At 38.7% G+C, this 24,202-nt stretch overlaps 1 protein-coding gene across 3 annotated transcripts in view; it reads right to left on the minus strand.

Annotated features, from left to right (window-relative positions):
• Positions 1-24,202, minus strand: part of LOC148950065 (G protein-coupled receptor moody-like) — a 343,869-nt gene that overhangs the window by 235,064 nt on the left and 84,603 nt on the right. Inside the window, exon 1 of one of the 3 annotated variants that reach the window (XM_089092103.1) lies at positions 15,265-15,356. The exons of 1 other annotated variant lie outside the window; for it this stretch is intronic. The gene's annotated coding sequence lies outside the window, so the exon portion shown is untranslated. Of the gene's footprint in view, positions 1-15,264; positions 15,357-24,202 lie in introns of those variants that run through there. One more of the 3 variants, XM_089092104.1, reaches the window with a different exon arrangement.

The following is a 24,202-nucleotide window of genomic DNA, read 5'->3' on the forward strand; positions in this document are numbered from 1 at the left end:
GGTTAGGTTTTTTAGTTCGGTATTTCGCCAAACAACTTTATATTGGCAGAAAATGAGGGCCCATATTGCTTTTAGGTGATGGGCAAAGGAGCTTATATTCTTCATTTAAGGGTTTTCAGACGTGCTGAATCCAATTTTATTCATTTCTATTAATTTTATCACCCTTTTTATCTATTTCTGAAATACCTGTTTGCTTCTGTCGCTTCGCTATTTCTATCAGCATTTTTGGGACGAATATTTGTCGGGTCTAGAATTGTTTTCGATCAAATAAACGTTTGCTTAAATCAGTTAATTTGGTTTGTTGCAATAACAAGTTTTGAGTATACACTCAGAATTGAGGGGCTATGTCTTTCTAAGTGAAGTGACCAAGGAGCTATGGATTTACATCTATGTTTTTTTAGAATGTTGGGTGTAATGATCTATTATTTTATTCTTTGGTTCAATTCACTTCTAAAATAATGATGTTTGTGTTGCAGTTGAACCACTACTTGTCAAAACTGAATGCTCGGTCGGAAAAACGGTACTTTCCCATTATCTGGGCCTCTCTAAAGAAGTCAAACGAGAGATGCTACAGTCAAACGGGAGAGACGCAATGAAAAAACTATTTTTATGAGATTATTCAATACACCGCTGTAGAGAAATACATTGTACAGCGTGGTTTTTAAATATTTAAAGTGTTGTTTTTTAGGTTTTTTTTTGGGGGGAAGGTACCTAGGTTAGGTTAAGTTACATATTTAATATATGCTACGCTTTGTCCCCCACTCCCCCTAATGTGCAAATATATAGCCTAAATTTGTTTCTAAACTATTATATATTCATCCTATTTTATTTTATTTCATTAGCATTAAACAAACTTGACTTTTTAGAGAGGCCCGGATAATGGTATAGTACCCATTTAACAAACGCTATTTTCATGTCACAATATAATTACTTTTTTCTTATATTTGTTTCGGTAATCTTCATCATTGTGATAACATCATTGTGAATGTCCGCTTGTAGAGCGGACATTCTGATGGGAAGGCGTCATAACATCTACCCGTCAGGAGCACTAACGTCGGGAACACTACAAAATCCGTCATAACATCGACAAAAAATTCCGTCAGAACCACTAACCGTCATAACATCTAAAATTTTAAAACTTAGTTTTTTGGGGTTTAGGTGGGAAAAGGTACCTAGGTTAGGTTAGGTTACGTATTTAATATATGCTATGCTTTACCCCCACCCCTCTGATGTGCAAATATATAGCCGAAATTTGTTTCTAAACTACTATATACTTATTACAATTAGCTTATATAAACTTATAATTTTTTTTTAGATGTTATGACGGTTAGTGGTTCTGACGGATTTTTCTTTTAGATGTTATGACGCTTAGTGCTTGTGACGGTTAGTCGAAATGGTAGTACCCTCATTCTGATTACTCATTAGCTCTTTCCCAAACTTCCATCACTACCTGTTCGATATAATGTCCCGTAGGGAAAAAGGCGTAAACATTCAGGTGCTACTCCTGCTAAAACACGATGCTTAATAATTTTCTTAAAATGTTGAAAAATTTCGCTCCTAAGGATTTGCAACTACGAACAGTTCAAAGAAGTTTGTTCTGAAAGTTGTTTTTCAAGCAAAGGCACATCCAGGATTTTGTTCGGGTGGGGGGGGGGAGTTACATTTAAAACTTTGAAAAACACCAAAAATTTGTTTATATGCATTTTTGTTATGTTTTACGAACTGGATAAAACATATTGGGGGAGGGGTTCAAACCCCATATCCCCTCCCCCTGGACACAATCTTGTTTTCAAGTCAGTTTTTTGAATACTCAGTATAAGCATAAAGCTACAATGATATTTTTAAATATTATTTTAATATATCTAAACCCTTTTATTTGCTCTATTCTTTCTAATCTTCTCTTTGCTCTCTTTCTAACGGTGAAAATGCCACAGTCCTCTTTTTGCTTTGGGGTCAATCAAAATGCTCGTTTGGAACGTAGAAATTATAAGCAAAACGAATTCAGTAGCAATTGAAATCTAAAAATGATGAGTCAGTGCTTAAAGCGAGGGGCTACCCGGTCTCAGAAATGATGTACACCCTGTGGAGTGTGCCAAGTATGGCGTGGTGGAAATATTCCATAATTCTTATGCCGATTATTGTCAAAGATACCATTTTCGTGGGGGAACTGTGCGGTACGCGTTGCGTTGCTGACATGCACATCGGGTCGAGGGAAGTGGGTAACCCCTCGGCCTAGAGCTGTTTAGAAGGTATAATATACGTTTGGAGGCATAGTACCGAATTTATCATTTATGATAGTAGCATTAAAACAGTATAAAAAACTTAGACAAAATAGATCCCCAACTATCTCTAATAAACTTTCTGTGAAAGGAAACCTCGAATGTATTTGTTTAACTAAAATTAAATCAAATTTCTTTTGATTAAATTTATATTATTTTAATTAAACTTCAAATAAAATCTTATTAATCTAATTACTTAGTTTTAATAAAAAAAATTATTTGCTCAATTTTAACAAATTATTTTAAAATGATTTGCCAAAAATTAGGAAGTTTTTAAAATGGAAATTCTAGGTTGTATTGTACAATCGAAATCTAAACCGTGGCATTTTGACCAAAGAATCAACTAGTCATTTATTTTTAATATTCTTCCTTCACATTTACTTTTTTTTTGCTGCCTCAAGATTTCAGCTATTACCAGAACATAAGAAAAAACCTATTTTAACAACGTTCCTGTAACCAAGGAACTATATAATGGGATTCGGGACCTTTCACATTGAAAACATAAGACTTTGCGTTGTGTTTCAAGTTTGTTTATTTACACCACATGTGCAATAACAAAAAAAGCCGTTTCCCCCAAGTGCATCCGATGAAAATTTTGAGATAGCTGTTTTGCTCACATTAGTCCAAAAGTCTAATAACTATATCACCAGGGTTGACAAAAATCCCTACAACCCTCAGGGCCAGAGCTGCAAGTTAGCAGGTTACTCATTGTAATCATATAAGGTTTCTTATGGAAGGTGTGGTCGTATAGACTTTGGAGGGAGCTAATTCGATTGGAAATCGAAAGTTCTACTATCATTTTTAAGAGTCAAAGTTGATTGGAGGGTAAGCAGCCCCCCACTCTTTCCCCCAAATGCATGCGATCAAGATTTCGCGATAGATATATTTTCAAAATAGTCTAAAGGCCACAAAACTATACCTTGGAGTTGACATCCCCCCTTCCAACCGCAGGGACAAGGACTGTAAGCTGTGCAAGTTGTCCATTGTTAATATATAAGTTTTCTTTATTGGAAAAGAGCGCATGTTTGATCCTGGGTCTCCAAAAACGCTTAGGGTATTAAGATGAAACTTTAAGGAAATGTTGAAAGGGATGCCGAGCACAATCAGAATACACTATGTGCTTGCTGGTTGTGAAAAGGGAATAAGAGTAATATCTAAGGAACTGCTGAGAGTGTTAAGTTGAAACTTTCAAGGTATGTTGAGGTCATGTTGAAGAGAGACGGGAGGGCAACCAGTACCACTCCCCTCCTTGTCCTTTATAGGTACCCCTTCTGGTCAACACTGATCGAAAATTTTAAATTGTTATTTTTTTTTTCAAACTAGTCAAAAGGTCTAAAAGCTATGCCTCCAGAAATGTCATACCCACCCCCCCCCCCCTGGGCCAGCGACTGTAACTTACAATTTGCCCAAGGTTTACATGCAGGATAGATCCTTATGAAAAGGGGACATTTAAAAATGACTGAGGGTATTCAGCTAAAACATTCAGGACATATTGAGGGGGATATTGCAAAGTGGTGGGAAGGCAGTCTGCCCCCTCCCATGCTCTTATATTTGCTTTTCTTCAAAAACAAATTCGATAAAAATTTTGGAATAGTCATCTTGTTGAAAATAGTCTAAAGGCCAAATCACTATGCCTATGAAGATGAAATACCCCCCACCCCACAGCTTTTGAGAGGGATGCCGAACACAATAAAACAAAAAGTGTGCATGCTGGTTGTCATATTGGGTGTATCAGCAATATGTAATGAACATGTGAGGGTATTAGTTGAAACTTTCAGGGGATGTGTAGGGGATGTTGAAGGCTGTCGGAGGGCAATCAGCTTCCCTTGCCCTTTTATACATGTTCCATTCCCTCATCACTGGTCCAAGCTTTGAAAAAGCAATTTTGTTCGAAACATTCAAAAGATCTAGTAACTCATGGAATACAATGCCCCCCATAGTCCTCATGGTAAGGACTGTAAACTACACAATTTGCCCTTTTTTACGCAAGATTTATCATTAGGAAAAGGGAGGATGTTTCATTCTGGGTGCCTCCAGAATGGCTAAGGGTATTAAGGTGAAACTTCGGGTAATGTTGAGCGGCATGTAAAACTAAATCAAAATATGCAATGTGCATCCAGTTTATCAAAAAGGAGTATCTGCAATATATCCAGAATGGCTGAAGGTATTCAGTTTAAATTATCAGATTATGTTGAGGGGGACGTTGAAGAGTGGTCGGAGGACAACCAATCCCTGTGTATCTGCCCTCTCTCCAAGAATATCTGATCAAAATTTTTAAACAGCCATGTGCCTTAAAATAATCGGAAAGTCAAATAACTATGCCTCCGAAGATGACATAACCCCCCCCCCCACAGCCCCTGGGGCAAGAGTTATAAAAGTTGTCCAGTGTTAATATAAGGGCTTGTTATTGGAAAAAAGGGGCACACTTGATCCTGAGTCTCCAAATAGGCTAAGAGTACAAAGGTGAAGCTTTTAGAAAATTTTAATGGATACGTCAAACGAAATCAAAACACAGTATGTGCAGGAGGTTTGTCAAAAGGATACAACAGAAATATCTATGGAACGGCTAAGGGTATTAAGTTGAAACTTTAAAGGCATTTTGAGAGGGACAGTGAAAAAGGAAGGTCCAAAAAGGCTAACGACATTGAGGTGAAATTTCGGGGAATACTTAGGGGTATGTTGAGCCAAATCAAAAGAAATTATCTGCATTCAAGTTATCAAAAAGGCGTATCTACAATATCTTAGAAAGGCTAAAAGTATTAACTTGAAACTTTTAGGGCCACTTCTAATATTAATATTGCGGCTGAAAATGGTTACAACTGCAACTAATCTTGACTGCGACCATTTGCAAATGTGACTGCTTGCAGCTGCTACTAAATCTACTTGTGACTGCTTTTAGGGAATGAAGTGCATATAGATTGTCAGAAGGGCATATTTGGAATCAGATATTTAAGTTCTTATGCCGGAGACTTAAAAAACTGGAGAAATATTTATTATCTTAGACAATAACAAAACTTTTGCGATAAAAAACGAACAGAAATTAATTAAAAACAACTCCCCGAAAAAGACTATTTTCAAAGAAAAGTAAAGTGCCATATTAAACTTAAGACCAGTAAAAATACAGTCCTATAAAAATTCAAACTCAAAACGGCCATAAATCATAGGCAGCGCAATAGCGCTGCCTGAGTAAAGAACGATGTTGCCACAGTGTATTGTTTCTTGTTTTTTTTCCTCCCTACCCGAGCACTTCGTATCGAATGAGTTGTCATAGAAACTTCGAAAAGGGAAACTTTCTCATTCAATTGGAAATTGGAGTGGCTAGTGCCCTTTTTAATAGTCGAAAGTGATTGGAGGGAAACTAGCCCCCCTCAACAACCATCACTCCCCCAAACACATTCAATCAAAATCTTGAGATAGCAATTTTGTTCAGCGTAGTGGATTTGCAGACAGAAAATACTTTTTTTTAAGAAGGACACTACCCCACAACCCTCGGGGCAAGGGTTTTCAGTTATGCCCTGAGGGCATATAAGAACGATGTTGGCACAATGTATCATTTATTATTTTTTCCCTTTAGAGCAGGGCACTTCATATGGAAGGGGTCGTCGTAAAAACTTCAAAAGTGGCTCATTCGATTGAAAATTGAGAGTTCTAACGCCCTATTTAATAGTCAAAAGTGATTGGAAGGCAACTAGCCCCCTCCCAAGCACATCATTCCCTCCCATCCAAGCCCCCTCCCAGCACATCAAACCCCTTCCAAGCATATCATTCCCCCAAACACATCCAATCAGAATTTTGAGATAGCCATTTTGTTCAGCGTAGTTGATTTCCAGGTAGAAAATGTGTTTTTGAGGAGGAAATTCCCCACAATCCTCGGGGCAAGAGTTTTAAGTTATGGCCTGAGGGCATATAAGAACGATGCTGGGACAATGTATCAATTATTTTTTTTTCCTTTAGAGCAGGGCACTTCATATGGAAGGGGTCGTCGTAGAAACTTCAAAAGGGGCTCATTCAATTCGAAATCGAGAGTTCTAGTGCCCTTTTTAATAGTCGAAAGTGATTGGAGGGCAACTAGCCCCCTCCCAAGCCCATCATTCCCCCAAACACATCTAATCAAAATTTTGAGATAGCCATTTTGTTCAGCGTAGTGGATTTTCAAATACAAAATACCTTTTTTAAGAAGGACACTACCCCACAACCCTCGGGGTAAGGGTTTTAAGTTATGCCCTGAGGGCATATAAGAACGATGTCGGCAAAATGTATCATTTATTATTTTTTCCCTTCAGAGCAGGGAACTTCATATGGAAGGGGTCGTCGTAGAAACTTCAAAAGGGGCTCGTTCGAGTGGAAATCGAGAGTTCTAGTGCCCTTTTTAATAGTCTAAAGTGATTGGAGGGCAACTAGCCATTTTGTTCAGCGTAGTTGATTTCTAGATAGAAAATATGTTTTTCAGGAGGACACTCCCCCACAGCCCTCAGGGCAAGGGTTTTAAGTTATGTCCTGGGGTCATATAATGTTTTTATAGAAGGCGTTGACGTAGAAACTTCAAAAAAAGCTCATTCGATTGGAAATTCAAAGGGCTAGAGTTCTTTTTAATAGTCGAAAGTATGGACAACTGGCCCTCCCCCCACACACACCCATCATTCCCCCAAATACATCCAATAAAAATTTTGAGATAGCCATTTTGTTCAGTGTAGTTGATTTCCAGATAGAAAATATGTTTTTGAGGAGGACAATCCCCCAAAACCCTCATGGCAAGGGTTATAAGTGATGCCCTGGGGGCATATAAGTTTTTTATTGAAATTTTTGTCGTAGAAACTTGAAAAGGGGCTCTTTCGATTTGAAATTCAAAGGGCTAGTACCCACTGATTGGAAGGCAACTAATACCCCTTCCAAGCATATCATTTCCCCAAACACATCCAATCAAAATTTTTAGATAACCATTTTATTCAACGTAGTTAAAAGTTTTGAAAATTATGTCTTTAAGGATGACAACCCCTGCTTCCATAGCCCTCAGGGCAAGGGTTGTAAGTTGTGCCCTGGGGATATATAAAGTTTTTATTGAAAGCGTTGTCATAGAAACTTCAAAAGGGCTCATTCAATTGGAAATTAAAAGGGCTAGTGGCCTATTTAATAGTTGAAAGTGATTGAATAGCGACTAACGCCCCTCTCACGCCCACCATTTTCCCAAACATATCCAATCAAAATTTTGAGATATCCATTTTGTTCAGCCTAGTTAAAAGTTCTGGAAATTAGGTGTCTTAGGATGATAACCCCCTCAGAGCCCTCAGTGCAAGGGTTGTAAACTATGCCCTGGGGGCATATAAAGTTTTTTATTGAAAGTGTTGTTGTAGAAACTTCAAAAGGGCTTATTCAGTTGGAAATTGAACGGGCTAGTGCCCTTTTTAATAGTCGAAAGTGATTGGAGGGAAACTAGCCCCCCTCAACAACCATCACTCCCCCAAACACATTCAATCAAAATCTTGAGATAGCAATTTTGTTCAGCGTAGTGGATTTGCAGACAGAAAATACTTTTTTTTAAGAAGGACACTCCCCCACAACCCTCGGGGCAAGGGTTTTAAGTTATGCCCTGAGGGCATATAAGAACGATGTTGGCACAATGTATCATTTATTATTTTTTCCCTTTAGAGCAGGGCACTTCATATGGAAGGGGTCGTCGTAAAAACTTCAAAAGCGGCTCATTCGATTGAAAATTGAGAGTTCTAACGCCCTATTTAATAGTCAAAAGTGATTGGAAGGCAACCAGCCCCCTCCCAAGCACATCATTCCCTCCCATCCAAGCCCCCTCCCAGCACATCAAACCCCTTCCAAGCATATCATTCCCCCAAACACATCCAATCAGAATTTTGAGATAGCCATTTTGTTCAGCGTAGTTGATTTCCAGGTAGAAAATGTGTTTTTGAGGAGGAAATTCCCCACAATCCTCGGGGCAAGAGTTTTAAGTTATGGCCTGAGGGCATATAAGAACGATGCTGGGACAATGTATCAATTATTTTTTTTTCCTTTAGAGCAGGGCACTTCATATGGAAGGGGTCGTCACAGAAACTTCAAAAGGGGCTCATTCAATTGGAAATCGAGAGTTCTAGTGCCCTTTTTAATAGTCAAAAGTGATTGGAGGGGAACTAGCCCCCTCCCAAGCCCATCATTCCCCCAAACACATCTAATCAAAATTTTGAGATAGCCATTTTGTTCAGCGTAGTGGATTTTCAAATACAAAATACCTTTTTTAAGAAGGACACTACCCCACAACCCTCGGGGTAAGGGTTTTAAGTTATGCCCTGAGGGCATATAAGAACGATGTCGGCAAAATGTATCATTTATTATTTTTTCCCTTCAGAGCAGGGAACTTCATATGGAAGGGGTCGTCGTAGAAACTTCAAAAGGGGCTCGTTCGATTGGAAATCGAGAGTTCTAGTGCCCTTTTTAATAGTCGAAAGTGATTGGCGGCCAACTAGCCATTTGGTTCAGCGTAGTTGATTTCCAGATAGAAAATATGTTTTTGAGGAGGACACTCCCCCACAACCCTCGGGCAAGGGTTTTAATTTATGTCCTGGGGTCATATAATGTTTTTATAGAAGGCGTTGACGTAGAAACTTCAAAAAAAGCTCATTCGATTGGAAATTCAAAGGGCTAGAGTTCTTTTTAATAGTCGAAAGTATGGACAACTGGCCCTCCCCCCACACACACCCATCATTCCCCCAAATACATCCAATAAAAATTTTGAGATAGCCATTTTGTTCAGTGTAGTTGATTTCCAGATAGAAAATATGTTTTTGAGGAGGACAATCCCCCAAAACCCTCATGGCAAGGGTTATAAGTGATGCCCTGGGGGCATATAAGTTTTTTATTGAAATTTTTGTCGTAGAAACTTGAAAAGGGGCTCTTTCGATTTGAAATTCAAAGGGCTAGTACCCACTGATTGGAAGGCAACTAATACCCCTTCCAAGCATATCATTTCCCCAAACACATCCAATCAAAATTTTTAGATAACCATTTTATTCAACGTAGTTAAAAGTTTTGAAAATTATGTCTTTAAGGATGACAACCCCTGCTTCCATAGCCCTCAGGGCAAGGGTTGTAAGTTGTGCCCTGGGGATATATAAAGTTTTTATTGAAAGCGTTGTCATAGAAACTTCAAAAGGGCTCATTCAATTGGAAATTAAAAGGGCTAGTGGCCTATTTAATAGTTGAAAGTGATTGAATAGCGACTAACGCCCCTCTCACGCCCACCATTTTCCCAAACATATCCAATCAAAATTTTGAGATATCCATTTTGTTCAGCCTAGTTAAAAGTTCTGGAAATTAGGTGTCTTAGGATGATAACCCCCTCAGAGCCCTCAGTGCAAGGGTTGTAAACTATGCCCTGGGGGCATATAAAGTTTTTTATTGAAAGTGTTGTTGTAGAAACTTCAAAAGGGCTTATTCAGTTGGAAATTGAACGGGCTAGTGCCCTTTTTAATAGTCGAAAGTGATTGGAGGGAAACTAGCCCCCCTCAACAACCATCACTCCCCCAAACACATTCAATCAAAATCTTGAGATAGCAATTTTGTTCAGCGTAGTGGATTTGCAGACAGAAAATACTTTTTTTTAAGAAGGACACTACCCCACAACCCTCGGGGCAAGGGTTTTCAGTTATGCCCTGAGGGCATATAAGAACGATGTTGGCACAATGTATCATTTATTATTTTTTCCCTTTAGAGCAGGGCACTTCATATGGAAGGGGTCGTCGTAAAAACTTCAAAAGTGGCTCATTCGATTGAAAATTGAGAGTTCTAACGCCCTATTTAATAGTCAAAAGTGATTGGAAGGCAACTAGCCCCCTCCCAAGCACATCATTCCCTCCCATCCAAGCCCCCTCCCAGCACATCAAACCCCTTCCAAGCATATCATTCCCCCAAACACATCCAATCAGAATTTTGAGATAGCCATTTTGTTCAGCGTAGTTGATTTCCAGGTAGAAAATGTGTTTTTGAGGAGGAAATTCCCCACAATCCTCGGGGCAAGAGTTTTAAGTTATGGCCTGAGGGCATATAAGAACGATGCTGGGACAATGTATCAATTATTTTTTTTTCCTTTAGAGCAGGGCACTTCATATGGAAGGGGTCGTCACAGAAACTTCAAAAGGGGCTCATTCAATTGGAAATCGAGAGTTCTAGTGCCCATTTTAATAGTCAAAAGTGATTGGAGGGCAACTATGCCCCCTCCCAAGCCCATTATTCCCCCCAAACACATCTAATCAAAATTTTGAGATAGCCATTTTGTTCAGCGTAGTGGATTTTCAAATACAAAATACCTTTTTTAAGAAGGACACTACCCCACAACCCTCGGGGTAAGGGTTTTAAGTTATGCCCTGAGGGCATATAAGAATGATGTCGGCAAAATGTATCATTTATTATTTTTTCCCTTCAGAGCAGGGAACTTCATATGGAAGGGGTCGTCGTAGAAACTTCAAAAGGGGCTCGTTCGATTGGAAATCGAGAGTTCTAGTGCCCTTTTTAATAGTCTAAAGTGATTGGAGGGCAACTAGCCATTTTGTTCAGCGTAGTTGATTTCTAGATAGAAAATATGTTTTTCAGGAGGACACTCCCCCACAGCCCTCAGGGCAAGGGTTTTAAGTTATGTCCTGGGGTCATATAATGTTTTTATAGAAGGCGTTGACGTAGAAACTTCAAAAAAAGCTCATTCGATTGGAAATTCAAAGGGCTAGAGTTCTTTTTAATAGTCGAAAGTATGGACAACTGGCCCTCCCCCCACACACACCCATCATTCCCCCAAATACATCCAATAAAAATTTTGAGATAGCCATTTTGTTCAGTGTAGTTGATTTCCAGATAGAAAATATGTTTTTGAGGAGGACAATCCCCCAAAACCCTCATGGCAAGGGTTATAAGTGATGCCCTGGGGGCATATAAGTTTTTTATTGAAATTTTTGTCGTAGAAACTTGAAAAGGGGCTCTTTCGATTTGAAATTCAAAGGGCTAGTACCCACTGATTGGAAGGCAACTAATACCCCTTCCAAGCATATCATTTCCCCAAACACATCCAATCAAAATTTTTAGATAACCATTTTATTCAACGTAGTTAAAAGTTTTGAAAATTATGTCTTTAAGGATGACAACCCCTGCTTCCATAGCCCTCAGGGCAAGGGTTGTAAGTTGTGCCCTGGGGATATATAAAGTTTTTATTGAAAGCGTTGTCATAGAAACTTCAAAAGGGCTCATTCAATTGGAAATTAAAAGGGCTAGTGCCCTTTTTAATAGTTGAAAGTGATTGGAGAGCAACTAACGCTCCTCTCACATCTACCCTTTCCCCAAACACGTCCAATAAAAATTCTGAGATAGTGATTTTGTTCAGCCTAGTTGAAAGTTCTGGAAATTAAGCCTCTTAGAATGACAACCCCCTAAGAGCCCTCCGTACAAGGGTTGTAAGCTATGCCCTGGGGGCCTATAAAGTTTTTTATTGAAAGTGTTGTTGTAGAAACTTCAAAAGGGCTTATTCAGTTGGAAATTGAACGGGCTAGTGCCTTTTTTAATAGTTGAAAGTTATTGGATAGCGACTAACGCCCCTATCACGCCCATCATTTTCCAAAACATATCCAGTCAAAATTATGAGATATCCATTCTGTTCAACTTAGCTGAACATTCTGGAAATTAGGTTTTTTAGGACGATAACCCCCTCAGAGCCCTCAGTGCAAGGGTTGTAAGTTATGCCCTGGGGGTTTATACAGAACTACCATATACAGAACTACCAATACTACCATAGAAGAGCGTCAAGAGCGAGGTGTTGAGGAGGGGACAGTCCCTTTCATATATGGAATAATTTCTGTTCGTTTTAAATTATAATGTCGCTCCATACTTTCAGTTGGAAAAACTTACTTTTAAAAAAATTTAATTTTGAATAGAATGGAATTTTTGACATAAACTTTGGACGAAAAATCTGCATGGTCATGCAGAAGATGACGAATGACGTCATACATCGTAGGTTACAGCTTACAGCCGTTAACGACTTCATACTAAAACCTAATTCATGATCTATGAAACAATGTGAAGTCATTTGCATTAATTCTTTTTTACTAGATCATACTAATACCCCCCCCCCCCCTAAAAAAGTAAAATAAACAAAATATTTCGGGTAGTGACGCCTATGGTCGATACCTGACCTTATTAGTAATTAAATAAACACAAACAAGTTTTTTAAACTGAAAGTAAGGAGCGACATTAAAACTTAAAACGAACAGAAATTATTCCGTATATGGAAGGGGCTGTCCCCTCCTCAACGCCTCGCTCTTTACGCTAAAGTTTTTTCTTTTTTAAAAAAAAAGAGTTGTGAGAAAGTCAAACTTTAGCGTAAAGACTGAGGCGTTGAGGAGGGGACAGCCCCTTTCATATACGGAATAATTTCTGTTCGTTTTAAGTTTTATTGTCGCTTCTTACTTTCAGTTTAAAAAACTTGTTTTTTTTTATTTAAAATCTGATCGTTTTTTAGTTAATGCAGCTTTTATTTTGGCTCACCGTCATTGAATAAGTAAACAAAATTTGCATAAAGATTTTACTTTTCTTTGGCTAAATGGCTGTCTCTAAATTTGGTTCTGACGTAATTTACAAATTAACTAACGTAACGAACTTCTATATTCGTAAATTTTTCTTTTGGCAAAAAATACAAAGTTTCAGATTTTTGTAGATATGATCTTGAAACCTATGTAATAGGGTTTTCTGATACGCTGAATCTGACGGTGTGATTTTCATTAAAATTATTTCACTTGTAGGGGATGCTTCCCCCTCTTTAAAAAATCAGGTAAATTTTCTCAGGCTCGTAGCCTTTGATGAGTAATACTAAACTTAATAAAATATATATATATATAGAATCAGCATTATAAGCCCATTCTTTTGATACATTTATTGACATCAAAATTCGGTTTTTAAAAGTTTCGATTACTATTGAGCCGTATCGCTTTTTTTTTTTATTGTTTTTTTTATTACGTATATGCTATTACGTATATGAGGGGCTTCTCCTCTTATTCAATACCACGATCTTTACGTTAAAAGCTAAAATTTCGTTTAATCCACAAACCCCTGAATCACAAAGGCCGTTTAATTAGAATAGATAGCTCTTTTGAAAGCACTAAAAATAACTGTAGCGTAAAGAGCGAGGTATTGACTTGGGGGCGAACCCCCTCATATACGTAATAATTTCTGATCGTTTTAAGTTCTAATGTTGCTTCTTACTTTCAGTTGAAAAAACTTTTTTTTTAATTTAATTTCTGATCGGTTTTTAAATAATGCTTGGAAATCCGGCGCCCCCTTCATAAAAATGTCCCTTACCCCAAAGAAACATCCTCCACGTAAAGATTCTCCTGAACAAACCCCTCATCCATCTCCCCCCCCCCACCAGAAAAAATCCTTCCTGAAAATGTCTGTACTTCACAATAACCAATAAAATATGTAAGCAATGGGCAAAGTTCATAACTTGCAGCCCTTCCCCTGGGAACTGTGGGAGATTAAGTCATCCTAAACGACATATTTATTAGATTTTCGACTATGCTGAACAAAATGGCTATTTCAAAATTTTGATCGGGTGACTCTGAAAAAAAAATGAGCGTGGGAGGGGGCCTAGTTGCCCTCCATTTTTTGGTCACTTAAAAAGAGCACTAGAACTTTTAATTTCCGTTCCAATGAGCCCTCCTACGATATTCTATGACCACTAGGTCAATATGATTACCCCTGGGGAAAAGAAAAAAACAAATAAACACGCATCCGTGATCTTTTTTCTGGCAAAAAATAGAAAATTCCACATTTTTGTAGATAGGAGCTTGAAACCTCTACAGTAGGGTTTTCTGATACGCTGAATATGATGGTGTGAGTTTCATTAAGGTTCTATAATTTTTAGGGGTCTTTTCACCTTTTTTCGAAAATAAGCCAAATTTTCTCAGGCGCGTAACTTTTGATGTGTAAGATTAAACTTGATGAAACTTATATATTTGAAATCAAAATTAAAATCTGATTCTTTTTATATATCTATTGATATCAAAATTCCGTTTTTTAGACTTTCGGTTACCATTGAGCCGGGTCGCTCCTTACTTACAGTTCGTTACCACTAACTGTTTGATTCTTAGCCCTCGCCTATATTTTGAAACATAAGTAAAATATTCTAAAATTCCTTCTTTTTTTCGTTAAATTTTATTTGTCATGCTTCTTCCGTGACTGCTTAATTATCCATGCCAGAGAAATTTTTCACGGGGGGAATTTTTTGGGAAATTTTCCACGGCGGGGAATTTTCATGGAGGCGATTTTCCGTAAGGGGAACTTTTCGCGGGGGATTTTCAAAAGATAAATTCCAAGGGGTATTTTCTGTGGGGAAACTATCTGGGGGGATTTACGGCGGGAAGGGTAATTTGCCGGAGAGTTTTTTTTTTTGGGGGGGGGGGTGGGGGGATACGCATAAGCTTTGTTGAGTACCAATAACATGAGTCCCAGTAACAGTTCTTCCAATGTTACCAACGAAAGCAGTACCAATAATCACATAAACTGAAAACGATGCCTAAGTCTGCTTAAACGCTTCGAAATGCATTTATGCTTTGCATTGTTTAGTTTTGATAATGAGACACTATGATGATTCTGGTAGGTCACCTGGGTGAAAAGCAACACCTGTAATGGACATCTACGCTCTCCACTAACATGCCTATCTTTAGAGAACGTAAAAAGAATACAAAATTTCCAATTTGGTCTACTAAAAAAAAAAAAAACCTTGAGTCACACCCAAAATCAGCTACGTTTGCCTCCAAGGCCGTATCCAGGGAGGAGTGGGGTGCCGGCTTTGAAAACCTCCTCCAATATTTTCGTCCGTCTCGTAAAATGTAACAAAACCGAACACAAATTTTTAATGCGTTAAAAAAAAAAAATAACTTCCTCTAAACAAAAATCCTGTATACGCCCTTATTTGCCTCTATCAAAGAAAAATATGACTCACAATCGACTAATTAATCCAACTCCATATTAAAGTACTTCAAGGTATCAACTTCAATTAAAGTTAATCTCTGGTTGCAAAAGGTTTCGTTCTGGAATGGGAACTAGTGTCTCATTCACTTTATAGAATTATACTCAGAGATGGAAGTCGACGCAAGTGCTGTGGCAGTTTAAGCGGGGAAACACTTCCCAATAGTATAAGATAATCAGACTAAATAGCTTCGGCTTAAATCAAGACAATGGGGATTTATAACTCTTGTTAAACGTTAAAACGGAATGCTGTTCGACTATAAAAATGAGCAGTGATTAGAAAGTAATTGGGGGAGAAGGCTGCGGGTAGGAAGATCCACCCTGTTACAGGTCTGCGTGGCGCCACAATATCCTTTAAAGATAAAGAATAAGGCACTAGATTTTTACAACCGACGGTGCTGATACCCGTTTTATGGCCTTTCACACAGGAAGTGCAATGGTGGGGGGGGGTATATGGGCCTGCCTTTCTGTGTTTTGGCACACCCTTCATGTTTACCTTCTCCAGATTTCTCCTGGTATATATTTAGAGGTGGGTTGACTCTGGCTGATCTTACAGAGACACGGCACTGACCCCCGTTCCAAACCAAATAACCAACGACGCCAGGATTCGAACCCCTGTCCTCGCGGACAAAGGATTTCAGGTCTAGCATGCTACAGAAAGTGCAATAGATACTAATAAATTCTACAGAAAAAATTATTTTTGTATCATTCTCTACTGTTTTTGATTTTTGTCTAAAGAAATACAAAGAAAATCGGAAGGTTTTCAAATACACATTGGGATGCATACGTATTTTGATAATGTTGTGGCTTCAAATAGTATCTTGAAAGGGAATAAAGTAAACATTAAACTTGCAATTACCAACTGTTTAAATTTTTTACATTGGAACGTGCGTCCAGTAAAGCGTAAATTTACTTGGTGAGAAGTTTCTCATTTTAAGATTTAAGGCTGCTCTTTACTTGCAAATAAATAATGTTCTCCATTAATGATGGGCACAGCCTTCTCAGCATGAACAGCAAGTCAAGCTGTTTAACCAACTTCAAACATAGATTATGGATACGAATAACTTACGGTCGTTTTGTTCCTGTACTGTTTCTAACACTAAGCTCATACTATGGGCGCTGCTAACAATACCGTAATAGCGAGAAAGCTTTAAGGGCTGGACAGACGAAGCAGTTTTAGAGTTAAAAACAGCCGAATTTATTCAATATGGACGTATTTTATGCCAGCTTTCCCACTAGGATTTCTTTTTAGGCTTAAAATTTTTAAGCTTAATTTTATTTAAGCTGGTTTTTTAGTTGAGGAACTTTATCAGCATGTTGGCATATTTTCAATTTAAGGCTTGTGGAGACACTTACTATTACTGCTACTGCGTCTAACAACTCACTGCAGCGCCAAGCCGCCTGAGGTCGACACAGCTACTTACGTTCCTACTCCATCCTCAACCTCTTTACATCCCCGCCCAGAAATTTCTCATTTTCATTAAATCTTACCTTATGACATCCTCCCAGCCCAATCGAGGACGACCTGCTTTTCGTTTTGCCCTAGACAGTTGGCCGACAAGGACGTGTAAGCAGAACGTGTTCTAGCCATCTCAACCTTTGTGTCATTATAGCCGTAAAAAGCGGAATTGGACCATATTTTTGGTACAGCTTATTGCTTGAGATACGGTCAGTCAGTTGTGTACCCAAAACAAACCGCATGCACTTTCTTTGGAAAACATCTAGCAAATCTTCCTCCGTTTTTCGAAGCGCCCACGCTTGAGAACCATACTTGACCACTGTCATCACTGTGGTCACAATATTCTAATCTTGTTTCGCAGACTTCTTCCAAACTTTTGTTTAACTGTGAAAAAGACCCTGGGCTTTGTCTATTCTACTTTTAACATCTTCGCTGTGTTGTCTTTACTAATAATTAAATAAAAAAAACAAGTTTTTTTAACTGAAAGTAAGGAACGACGTTAAAACTTAAAACGAACAGAAATTATTCCGTATATGACGGGGGCTGTCCCCTCCTCAACGCCTCTCTCTTTACGATAAATTTTTTTTATTTTTTAAAAAAATAGTGTTGTTATAAAGTCAAAATTTAGCTTAAAGAGCGAGGCGTTGAGGAGGGACAGCCCCCTTCATATACGGAATAATTTCTGTTCGTTTTAAGTTTTAACGTCGTTCCTTACTTTCAGTTAAAAAAACTTGTTTTTTTTATTTAATTTTTGAACGTTTTCGAATTAATGCAGGTTTTGATTTTGGCTCACCGTACATGAATAATTAAAACAAAATTTGCATATTATATTTGGTTAAATGGCTTTCTCGAAACTTGTTTAATTTTATTTACGAACGTTTTTATTAGTAATAAATATACGTAACTTAGAATTAACTTACGTAACGAACTTCTATATTCATAAATTTTTAACACGTATATTAGGGGGTTCGCCCCTAGTCAATACCCTGCTCTTTAAACTATAGTTCGAATTTTTTTTCCAGTTCTTTAAAAATGACCTCTTAATCACAATCAGTTGATCAGTTGAAAAACTTGTTTTTTTTATTTAATTCCTGATCTTTCTCTTTAATAATACTGGGAAATCCGGCGCCCCATTCAGAGCAATGGCCCTGCCCCAATGAAAACATCCGTCATGGAAAGATCATTCCAGATAGCCCCCGACCCTCTCCTTCCCCCTCCTACCATACAAAATCTATTCTGAAAAACTCTTTATACTTCAAAATAACCAATACTATATGTTAACATTGAGTAAAGTTCATAACTTTCAGCCCTCCCCTGGGGACTTTGGGGGATCAAGTCATCCTAAAAGACATTTTTATCATATTTTCGACCATGCTGAACAAAATGGCTATCTCAAAATTTTGATCGGGTGACTTTGGGAAAAAAATGAGCGTGGGAGGGGGCCTAGTTGCCCTCCATTTTTTTTGGTCACTTAAAAATGGCACTATAACTTTTAATTTCCGTTCAAATGACCCCTCCTACTATATTATTGGACCACTGGTTCGATACGAACATCCCTGGTAAAAAAAAAAAAAAAAAAAAAACAAACAAAAAAAAAAACACGCATACGTGATCTTTCTTCTGGCAAAAAATGGAAAATTCCACATTTTTGTATATAGGAGCTTGAAACCTCTACAGTAGGGTTCTATGATACGGTGAATATAATGGTGTTATTTTTATTAAGGTTCCATAACTTTTAGGGGGTCTGTCCCCTTTTTTTCGAAAATCAGCCAAATTTTCTCAGGCACATAACTTTTGATGGGTAAGATTAAACTTAATGAAACTTATATATTTGAAATCAGAATTAAAATCTGATTCTTTTGATGTATCTATTAGTATCAAAATTCCGTTTTTTAGAGTTTCGGTTACCATTGAGCCGGGTCGCTCCTTACTTACAGTTCGTTACCACGAACTGTTTGATACTACCTAGGTAAGTGAAGCTGTCCACTTGATTGATCTTCTCGTTACCCAACATCACCTTTTCATCTTAACTTATCTTCAGTGCCTTATCGATTAAGTACTGAATCAAGTATTAAACCAAGCGATTAAGTATTAATAATTAAAATCAAGTATTTTGCAGGCATCAAGACATGGCTAATTGTAGAAAAAGCTAAGACAGATAGTCTGAGCGATTTAGAGGCAAATCTGGGATAAGCCCTTTTTTGGATTGTATAAAAATGATGTCATTTCATTTTTGGATAGATAAGTCTATCTACCATTATTCTTAATATTGACTTTCTAACCTATTCTTGCACCCTAAAATCGCAAACCCTCTACAAGCTCGCTAATTTTTCTAACGCTGTAATCTAGGATGCTTAAATCATCAACATAATTTAAGTCCAGGATATTTATACTTCCCAATTTAACTCCGTGTTCTCCCATTGCCTTTCCTGTGCTCCTTAAGAAAAAGTCCGTCAAAATGATCCATATAATCCCATTGTCCCAAATCCCAAATCCCAAAATCCCATAATCCCAAAATGATCCCATTGCCTTTCCTGTGCTCCTTAAGAAAAAGTCCGTCAAAATGATCCATATAATCCCATTGTCCCAAATCCCAAATCCCAAAATCCCATAATCCCAAAATGATCCCATTGCCTTTCCTGTGCTCCTTAAGAAAAAGTCCGTCAAAATGATCCATATAATCCCATTGTCCCAAATCCCAAATCCCAAAATCCCATAATCCCAAAATGATCCCATTGCCTTTCCTGTGCTCCTTAAGAAAAAGTCCGTCAAAATGATCCATATAAATGGAGATAGAACGCAACCCTGCATAACTCCTATTTTAATACGAAACCAGTTATTAAGCTCATTTCGTACCACAGTTTATATAATTAGCAGTATGATCTTTCCCTTTCTCACCCATTATAAAAACCCGGACCGAGGTGCGAGTGCTCCAGATAACCTATAAACATAAGCGGCATTAGATCTTTTCACGGGTAGACAATAAATAATCACCTACGGAACAAGTACTGACAAAACCACTTGGCCGGCTCAACCAATAAGTGGACAATAAGTTCACAAATAAGTGGGAGGAGCTTTTTGTTCGCACCGAGAATGAAGAGCCAGAAATCATTTGCGGTAAACTTACTGGATAATTATATAAACTGTGTTTCGTACGTTAACCACAGCAATGTTATTCTCATTCATAGCACTAATCACTTGAATGTATTTGTCTGCTATGACATAGATAAGACCTTCGCTAAAGCTCTTCTATTAGCTGAATCAAAAGCTTGTTCATGATCTATAAAACTGACGACTAAAGTTGTTTGATGACTCTGGCACTTCTCAATCATTATTCTAAGACTGAAAATTTGTTCGACACATCCTTTACCTTTCCTAAAGCCAAACCGTCCTTCTCTTAAAAATTTGTCTACAGCATCTCTAGATCTAAAAAGTATCATCATACTAAGAAATTTGCTACACAGAAACCTTGCTAATGCCTCTGTAATTACCAGACTCACTTTTATCCATGGGTACCTATAAGCTGAATTTTAGGGGGGGGGGGGGCGGGTCCAATCGGCATTTTTAATGCTATATAATAGGAATCTCAAAGCGAAAATATAAAATATAAGGCAGCATCATTCAGCCAGAGGGAGGCTTGAGCCCTGCTGCCCTCCCTCCCCCTTCCATATGGGCGCCCATGCTCTTATCACCTTTCTTATAGAGGGTTTAATTAGAGTTTTCGTAAGATCACTAAATACCTACCCTTTTTCAAAGATCATAGTTATAACCTTCGGTAAACTATTTCTAGCCTCAAAACCACCAAACATAAGAAACTCCTTTATCACACTATCAGCAACTGAGCCTTATTACTTGGTACTTCTTTTAGCACTGTCACTAATTTTTCCTAACAAAATAAAACTTCCTTCACATCCAAAGGGTCAAATAATTTTTCATTCTTTTCTTTATTTTTTTCCTGTAACTCCACTATCTCAAAATGTTCTACCCATTTCTCTTGAACTCTCTCCTTATCAGTAATTGTGAGTAGAGGAGGGGGTACCAGCGCGACGAGAACCACGTGGTGTATGGTTTTCTCAGTGAGAATGAAAAAACAGGAATGGTCTCACTTGGAAAAACAGGAATTTTGTCACATTTATGGTTGTTTTCATGGATGGTTATGTGTGTTGTTCGATTTATTTGATGTTTTTCACGGATGTCAACATCAAATTATGGATGTTTTATGGTTTTTGTCAGTGAGAATTTGAAAAACAGGGATCCCCTTAGAAACAACAAATTAATTTCCCCTTTCTTGACAGATCAATCAATCAATGGCATCATCTGTCAGACTTTAAAAATTTTCGCCTAGAAACATTTCTCCAGGAATAGATCCAAATCATTAATGTCTTTGCCTCGGGAACAGTTCTACTGGTCGAACTCCAAAAGATATTAATAACCAAAGGCCATGGAAACAATTCTCCATGAAACATCTTAGCGATGAATTGTTTTAGCGCGCGAAAAGGTTTCTTATTAATTTGAAATGCATTAGCGCAGAGATACCAAAAACAAAGGAACACACTGAATTGACGTTTAGGGATTATTTGGGCGAAACCATTTTAGACAGGTTATGGAACTATTTCGGCGAAACAGATAGAGACATTTTAAAAGAAGATTTTTGAAGAGATTTTAGAAGAGAATTTAATGGTGAAACTCTGTGGTCGTTATAATACACAAGTTTCATTTGAACAGTGTTGTGAGGTCCTCTAACCCAACCCCAAAGGGTTCCAAACCTCCTACACCAACCCCGACGGACGCCCCCGGGCCGCCAAGCCCCCCACGCGCCCCCAGGGGCACCCGGGCCCCCCAAGGCCCCCCCCGCCCCCCCACGGCCATCCCCGGGCCCCCCCAAAGGCCCATCGAGCTCCCAAAGGACCAACGGGGTCCCAAAGGCCCTCCACCGGTCCCCAAATGTCTCCCCAGGCCCCCAACTGTCCCCCCGGACCCTCAAAGGCCTCCCAAGCTCCCAAAGGGCCACCGGCCCCCCCAAAGGCCCCCCCAGATCCTCAACGGCCATCCCCGGGCCCCCAAAAGGCCCATCTAGCTCCCAAAGGACCAACGGGGTCCCAAAGGCCCTCCACCGGTCCCCAAATGTCCCCCAAGCCCCCAACTGTCCCCCCGGACCCTCAACGGCCATCCCCGGGCCCCCCCAAAGGCCCATCAAGCTCCCAAAGGACCAACGGGGTCCCAAAGGCCCTGCACCGGTCCCCAAATGTCTCCCCAGGCCCCCAACTGTCCCCCCAGACCCTCAAAGGCCCCCCAAGCTCCCAAAGGGCCACCGGCGCCCCCAAAGGCCCACCCAGACCCTCAACGGCCATCCCCGGGCCCCCCCACCAATCCATCGCTCTCCCCCAGACAGACAGGGGTCCACACGGCAATCCACCAATTCACCCCTGTTCTCCAGGCAAACAACTGTCCCCCGGCCCCTCACAGTCCCCCCGGTGCCCCAAAGCCCTCCTTGTGCCCCCCCAAGGCCCTCTCCCGGCCCCAAAGGACCAATGGGGGCCCAAAGGCCCTACACCGGTCCCCAAATGTCCCCCAGGCCCACAACTGCCCCCCGGCCCCCCACAGGCCCTCCCCCGGCCCCCAAAGGGCCAACCGGCTCCCAAAGGACCAAACGGTCCTCAAGTGTCCCCCAGACTCCCAAAGGCCCCCCCTGGGCCCCAAAGGCCCTCCCCCGGGCCCCACAGGGCCCCCGGGCCAGCGAAGCGCCGCCGGGCTGCGCCGTGGGCCAGGAACGTGCCGCAGGATGTGCCGCCGGGATGCGCCGCGGGTCAGGAAATCGCCGCGGGGGATGTGCCGCAGGGTAGTTACATTTTCTTGATTTTTCAAAGTTCATTTTGAATTTCTTACGTTGAAATGCAAGAGTTGGAATATTTCAGTAGTGTTTGGTCGTGGTTTACCTTATCACAGTTACTTTTTCTTGATTTTTCAAAGTTCATTTTGAATTTCTTTCGTTGAAATGCAAGAGTTGGAATATTTCAGTAGCGTTTGGTTGTGGTTTAACTTGTCACAGTTACAGTTTATTGATTTTTCAAAGTTCATTTTGATTTTCTTTAGTTGAAATGCAAGAGTTGGAATATTTCAGTAGTGTATGGTTGTGGTTTACCTTGTCACAGTTACAATTTCTTGATTTTTCAAAGTTCATTATTTATTTATATCGTTTAAATGCAATAGTTTTTCTATTTCTTTTTCTTTTTGTTTTTTTGTAACTTTAATAATATAATTATTATATTAGATTAAAATTTAATATTTAATATATTACGTAGTAATGAAAGAGTTTGAAGATTTCATTAGTGTCTGGTTGTGGTTTACCTTGTCAAAGTTACATTTTCTTGATTTTTCAAAGTTCATTTAAATTTCTTTCGTTGAAATGCAAGAGTTGTAATATTTCAGTAGTGTTTGGTTGTGGTTTACCTTGTCACAGTTACATTTTCTTGATTTTTCAAAGTTCATTTTTAATTTCTTTCGTTGAAAAGCAAGAGTTGGAATATTTCATTAGTGTTTGCTTGTGTTTTAACTTGTCACAGTTACATTTTCTTGATTTTTTTCAAAGTTCATTTTGTATTTATTTAATTGAAATGCAAGAGTTGGAATATTTCAGTAGTGTTTGGTCGTGGTTTACCTTGTCACAGTTACATTTTCTTGATTTTTCAAAGTTCATTTTGAATTTCTTTAGTTGATATGCAAGAGTTGGAATATTTAAGTAGTGTATGGATTAGGATTACAGAGTAAAAGTTACATTTTATATTTAATTATAAGATCATTATTAAAATCAGTATTTTATATTCACTATTTGGAATATTTCAGTTGTGTTTCGTTGTGGTTTACCTTGTCACAGTTACATTTTCTAGATTTTTCAAAGTTCATTTTGAATTTCTTTCGTTGAAATGCAAGAGTTGGAATATTTCAGTAGTGTTTGGTAGTGGTTTAACTTATCACAGTTAAATTTTATTGATTTTTCAAAGTTCATTTTGAATTTCTTTCTTTTAAATGCAAGAGTTGGAATATTTCAATAGTGTTGGGTTGTAGTTTACCATGTCACAGTTACATTTTCTTGATTCTTCAAAGTTCATTTTGAATTTCTTTCGTTGAAATGCAAGAGTTGAAATATTTCAGTAGTGTTTGATTGTAGTTTACCCTGTCAAAGTTAAACTTTCTTGATTTTTAAAAGTTCATTTTGAATTTATTTCGTTGAAATGCAAGAGATGGAATATTTCAGTAGTGTTTGGCTGTGAATTACCTTGTCAAAGATAAATTTTCTTGATTATTGAAAGTTCATTTTGAATTTCTTTCGTTGAAATGCAAGAGTTGGAATATTTCAGAAGCGTTTGGTTGTGTTTTAACTTGTCACAGATTAATTTTCTTGATTTTTCAATGTTAATTTTGAAATGACATTATTGAAAAGCAATATTTGGAA

Source organism: Artemia sp. Qi Xiang Cuo, chromosome 7 (genome assembly GCF_049724085.1).
Source record: "Artemia sp. Qi Xiang Cuo chromosome 7, ASM4972408v1, whole genome shotgun sequence".
In the NCBI taxonomy this organism is placed as follows: Eukaryota; Metazoa; Arthropoda; class Branchiopoda; order Anostraca; family Artemiidae; genus Artemia; species Artemia sp. Qi Xiang Cuo.